We start from the raw sequence: 6,014 nt of genomic DNA, 5'->3' as shown, positions 1-6,014 counted from the left end.
GTCATAAAACAAAATGGAGTCACATTTGCTCCTACTATCACATTATCATATGATATTCTTAAAAACAAATTCAAAGTTAGGGTTTCATGGTTAGTGTTCCATATATAAATGTTTACCTTCTGTTACCCAGGAATATATAGTTTAACACAACTAGAACACATTATTCCATTTAGAATTTTTCTGTTATCCAATTTCCTCTGTTGTACATATTCTAAACAATTTGAGAAGAGTATACTTATATATCTCCACTTTCTCATTGTCTGGAAATTTATGCCTCAGAAGAGTTCTCTAGATCCCTTCAGGTCAGACTCTCTTTCTGATCACCCTAAACAAGGCATCCTTCACTTCCTTGTTCCTCAAAGTATAGATCAGTGGATTAAGAACAGGAGTGACCACACTGTACATGATGGCAATGATGCAATCCTGGTCCCTGGAGTTCCCTGAGGTAGGGCGAATGTAGGTGAAGATAACAGGAGCAAAGAAAATAATAACCACCATGAAGTGGGAGGCACAGGTGGACAGTGCTTTGTGAAGTGTGCTGCAGGACTGGGTATTGAGGAAGATGTAGGTGATAATGTAGAAATAGGAGAGAAGGTCAGAAAGAAGGGGCCTGCAGCGATGGTCCCCGTGACAGTATTGAGCAGCCTCTGGTTGAGCTCAGTGTTCCCACAGGCCAACTCCAGCAATGGCTTAACATCACAGAAGAAGTGATGGATGTGGTTGGGACCACAGAAGTACAAGTGAGATGTCATTATGGAGTGCAGCAGGGCATAGAAAAATCCCGTGGCCCAAATGGCGATAGCCATCTGGGTGCAGAGCTGCGGATTCATGATGACAGTGTAATGAAGTGGTTCACAGATAGCTATAAAGTGGTCAAATGCCATCACTGCCAGCAACATGGCCTCTGTGCTACCCAGGAAGTGGAAGAAATGAAGTTGGCTTATGCATCCCATGAAAGATATTGCTTTGTGTGTAGAGAGGAAGTTCTCCAGCATCTTTGGCAGTGTCACTGTGGAGTAGCAGATATATAGACATAACAGGTTTCCCAGGAAGAAATGCATAGGTGAGTGGAGTCTAGGATCAGAGATGACAATCATCAGGATAGCTCCATTCCCAGCCACATTCACAAGGTAGATTGTGAGGAAAACAGCAAAAAGAAAAGGCTGTTGGTCTTGTATGTCTGTTAATCCCAGGAGGAGAAATTCAATGACTGAAGTCTGATTCAACATCACTTAAAAGAAAAGAAGAAGTAATTTTGAAACATTATTCCTAATGAGGATCAGTCTTTCTAACTGATGATTTTCTTGCTAAGACAAAAAAAAAAATGAGGGAGATTATGGTAGTTTTGCATGAAACCCTGCCTCAGATCTTGTGTAGTATTTAAATGTTTAGGCTACATGTGTTGTGGATCAGTCATTTTTAAAATCGGATTTGTCATTAATATTTTTCTTTCTCTTAGGGATTTAGAGCAGGTTTTCAGTCTACCATCTTTTCTAGCTATGAACATCTACATTCCAAAACAACTTCCTTTTCATCTCCTAAGTCAGCTGCATGAGGTGGTAATTTCTTCTACCACCTTCTTCTACCATCTTACTGAGTGAGAAGCAACCTGAAGAATTTTACTTAAGAAAAATAGCCAGGGATGGAATTATTGCATCATAAATTTCTTAAATAAATGAAAAATCCTTAAAACAGGAGCAATAATTTTTTCTGCAGTAAAAGGGGCTAGGGCTGTTCTCTCATCTCTTTCTAATTGACATTCTTGGAAAAGTCACAGAGCCCTATTTGAGTAGGAAATGAAATCACACTAATCATTTTTAATATAGGTATATTTGAAATTTTATCACTGCTACATCCAATTATAGGCTTAGTTTCTTTTATAATTTGAGCCTTGTATTTTCTCAAGTAGGATCTGAAATCACTTTTTTTATGAAAAATGTTTTTCTCTTGTCTAGTTGCCCTGAGACTCTTTTTTAAGATGCCCAAATCCCTGGATCAACTTTCTTCCTCCTATGAGTTAAAGTTTCCCCCTTACATTACTTAATGCTATCTCCTTAAGTATCTATTCCTTTAATCCTTTAAAATCCTGTCTTCTTTTTGACACATTTTGCCTGAAATAAATTCAGTCCTCAGGAATAGACTATCAAAGAATATTCTACCTCAAGTGGAAATCACCTCCTTGAATTTTGGTTCCTTTAATGCATCACCAGCAGTTATATTGTTTTTCATGACACCAGAAGTCTGTCTGCTTTGTATCAGCTCTCTGCAAAGTTGTCACAAATTTCCAGGTCTCCTCAATTGCAAAAGTTTTTTCTGTCTGTTCTTTCTTTCCATTAAATAAAATTCTTGTCTTCTATTAAAGAAATGCATTAATTTTCATTTCTTTTGCAGAATTGAAATACCATTTACTTTGTGAATGCTGAGACTTTTGAGGAATTGTAATTATTAATTATGAGATTTGGTATTTGACTACATTGTTCACTGAGAAAACTCTTGAATTTTTTATCCTATAATGTTTGCAATGTACCTGGTGTTATCTCATTTAGCCACACTGAGAAAAGCAGACAAAATTCCAAGTAGCTCTTGGTTCCCCCTTTAACAGGTACAGTGAGTTAACTTTCTAATTAGGAAGGGAGGAGAAAGGACATTTGGGGAACCTGTAGATGGGGGAGAAAGTGAGAGAAGAAAATGAACTATAGGGAAATCTGAAAAGAGATGCAGGCATTAAGGTGTTTTCTGAAAAATGACAATTGGTTGAAGTTTGAACATTCACAGAGGAAAGAAGAAGCTGAGTAAAAAAGTGAATGAACTAGGGACTCCTTCCTGGGAACCTCTGGGAATTTTGGCTTTATTTTGGAGAAGATTTTGGGAAATTAACATCTATTATACCTCCAGGAAGAGTTGTCTTCCAATAATTCAGAATAACTTTCTTAATAGCCATTCACAGGGTGTATAGTTCAAAACTTTTATCACCCTTTCAAATAAACAAGTGATCTGCAAATCAAAAATCTTGCTTCTCTGACCCAATAAAATTGCATCAAAAATCTGTTTGATGACAGAAAAATATAAAAAAACCAAGAAGACAAACAACAAATTATTTTTTCCTAACTTCTAAAGAATATTAGATCACACACTCCTCTGTATGACATAGTTCCTTTCCCTACAATTTCAGTATTTAGAGATTACAGGTTTGCCTTGAGGAATATCTAAATAAAACAGGCATGTTAAATTGATGATGAGTTATATCATTAAAGATGTGGGAAGTAAAGTGCTTTCAAAATCTATATGATGAGGAATCTTCATAAGATATGAAATCAGCTTTAACTCCTGAACAATTATCTATAATGCCAACAAGCAGACAGATCACTCGTTAGAAAATATGAGATAGAAATATCAGATAGGGAGATCCAACATGGCCGTGGGCACGGAGGTATCAAGTCTCTGACCTCTCCCACTGCTCGGGCATAGGGAGTTCTAAATTGTCTAAATGCCATTTACTCAAGATCAGTAGGCATTGCTGAGCTAATGTGGATCTGGGGCAAATAGCCTGCTCCTATCAGAACACACACCAAGCCCGGAGCGGCCGAATTCCGGCTCCTGTTCAACTGCGTCTCACAGACAAACTGCTCTGGCTCAGGTCTAAAGAACCCACAGAAACTGCTTCTCGATCCGGGTCCTTATGAATACTGTGGAGGTAAATACCAACCAAGCCTTCATAGGCAGTGGCAACAGGATTGAGAAAGGGCTTGAGAGGGCCGGTCAGGTCCAACCCGTTGCTTTGGTCACTGGGCAAAAAAACGAAATGCTGCCATTCACATGGGATACCAACATGGCAGAGAACTGACATCATCAGAAAGCGGTGGAGGAGATAACTTCATTGATACCAGCGGCAACAGCATCAAATAAATTTATAGGAGTAAAAAGTAACTCAGCAGCCAAACAGAACAAGAAGTAACATAAGCAGCATGAAAAAGCAAGGAAGAAAAGGAGTACAAACAATGCAGGACAGCCTAAATATACAGGAGGACCTAGAGGCATCAGAAAAATGGCCAAATAAAGAACTCAAAGAATAACTTAGACAGATGGAATGGAATCTTAGAGAGGATATGAGACAGCAAATTCAAACAATGAAAGAACTCATTGAAAATGAAATACACAAGCAAATAAAAGAAGCAAATAGCATCTTTATCAGGAGATAGAGATTATAAAATAAATCAAACAATAATTTTAGAAATGAAGGAAACTATAACCCAAATTAAAACTCAATTGAGCATATCACCAACAGAGTGGAGCAAGTAGAAGCCAGAACATTAGATAATGAAGACAAAATATATCATCTTGAGTCTAGCCAACTCAGGAAGGCTGGTAAAAAATCACGAGAAAAACATCCAAGAGATATGGGATAACATAAAAAACAAACTTAAGAGTCATCGGGATAGAGGAAGGCATAGAGGTTAAAGCCAAGGGCATGGACAACCTGTTGAATGAAATAATTATAGAAAACTTTCCAGACATAAAAAAGGAAATGGATGTACAAATTGTAGATGCATACAGGACACCGAGCATACAAAATCACAGTAGACCAACGCCAAGGCACATTGTTATGAAGATATCCAATATACAGAACAAAGAGAAAATATTAAAAGCTTCAAGAGAAAGGAGGCAGATTACATTCAGGGGTAAACCAATAAGGTTAACAACGGATTTTTCATCACAGATGCTGAAAGCGAGAAGATCCTGGAACAACATATTTCAAACTCTGAAAGACAATGTATGCCAACCAAGAATTTTGTACCTAGCAAAATTAAGCTTCAGTTACGACAACGAAATAAAAATCTTTCATGATAAACAAAAGTTAAAAGAATTTGCAGCCAGAAAACCAGCATTGCAAAGCATCATGAGCAAAACACTACACGAGTAAGAAATGAAAAAAAAAAAAAAATAACCAAAACCAACAGTGGGAAGTACCTCAGTAAGCCAGAGAGCAGGGGGAAAGCTAATCATGGAGAAACAAACCAAATTAAAAAAATAAATAAATAAATAATCAAACATGGCTGGAAGTACAAATCATATATCAATAGTAACTCTAAATGTAAATGGCTTAAACTCACCAATAAAGCGACATAGGCTGGTAACATGGATTAATAAAAACAAATCCAACAATATGCTGCCTCCAGGAGACACATTTGATTTGAAAAGACATACACAGGCTGAAGGTGAAAGGTTGGGAAAAAAACATACCACGCACACAGTCCTCATAAGCAAGCAGGGGTGGCCATCCTCATATCGAATAAAATTGATTTCAAGATTAAGTTATTCAAAAGGGATAAGGAAGGACATTATATACTGTTAAAAGGAACCATTCACCAACCAGACATAACAATTATCAATATTTATGCACCAAATAATGGTGCTGCGGCATTCATAAAACAAACTCTCCTCAAGTTCAAGAATCAAATAGACCAAAACACAATAATTATGGGTGACTTCAACACTCCACTCTCACCATTGGACAGATCCTCCAAACAAAAGTTGAATAAAGAAACTATAGAACTCAATATCACAATCAATAACCTAGACTTAACTGACATATATAGAATATATCAACCATCATCAAGTAGATATACTTTTTTCTCAGTAGCACATGGATCCTTCTCAAAAATAGACCATATATTATGCCATAGGGAAACCCTCAGTAAATATAAAGGGGTGGAGATAATACCATGCATTTTATCTGATCATAATGGAATGAAACTGGAAATCAAGGATAAAAGAAGGAAGGAAAAATCATACATCTCATGGAAAATTAATAATATGTTACTGAATGATCAATGGGATACAGAAGACATAAAGGAGGAAATAAAAAAAAATTCTTAGAGACAAATGAAAATACAGACCCAACATATCGGAATCTATGGGAAACAATGAAAGCAGTTTTAAGAGGGAAATTCATTGCCTGGAGGTCATTCCTCAAAAAAAGAAAAAAAAAAAAAAACAACAAATAAATGAGCTCA

General features: G+C 36.8%; 1 pseudogene; it reads right to left on the bottom strand.

The window, feature by feature from the left end:
• Positions 1 to 303: 303 nt before the first annotated feature.
• On the bottom strand, positions 304 to 1,229 carry LOC124095356 (olfactory receptor 12D2-like; annotated as a pseudogene).
• Between the last annotated feature and the right edge of the window lie 4,785 nt (positions 1,230 to 6,014).

This window comes from Marmota monax, unplaced genomic scaffold, assembly GCF_021218885.2.
Source record: "Marmota monax isolate L192 unplaced genomic scaffold, Marmota_monax_Labrador192_F-V1.1 WCK01_AAM20220418_F8-fsc00463, whole genome shotgun sequence".
NCBI lineage: Eukaryota > Metazoa > Chordata > Mammalia > Rodentia > Sciuridae > Marmota > Marmota monax.
This window is presented reverse-complemented; position numbering and strand designations above follow the sequence as displayed.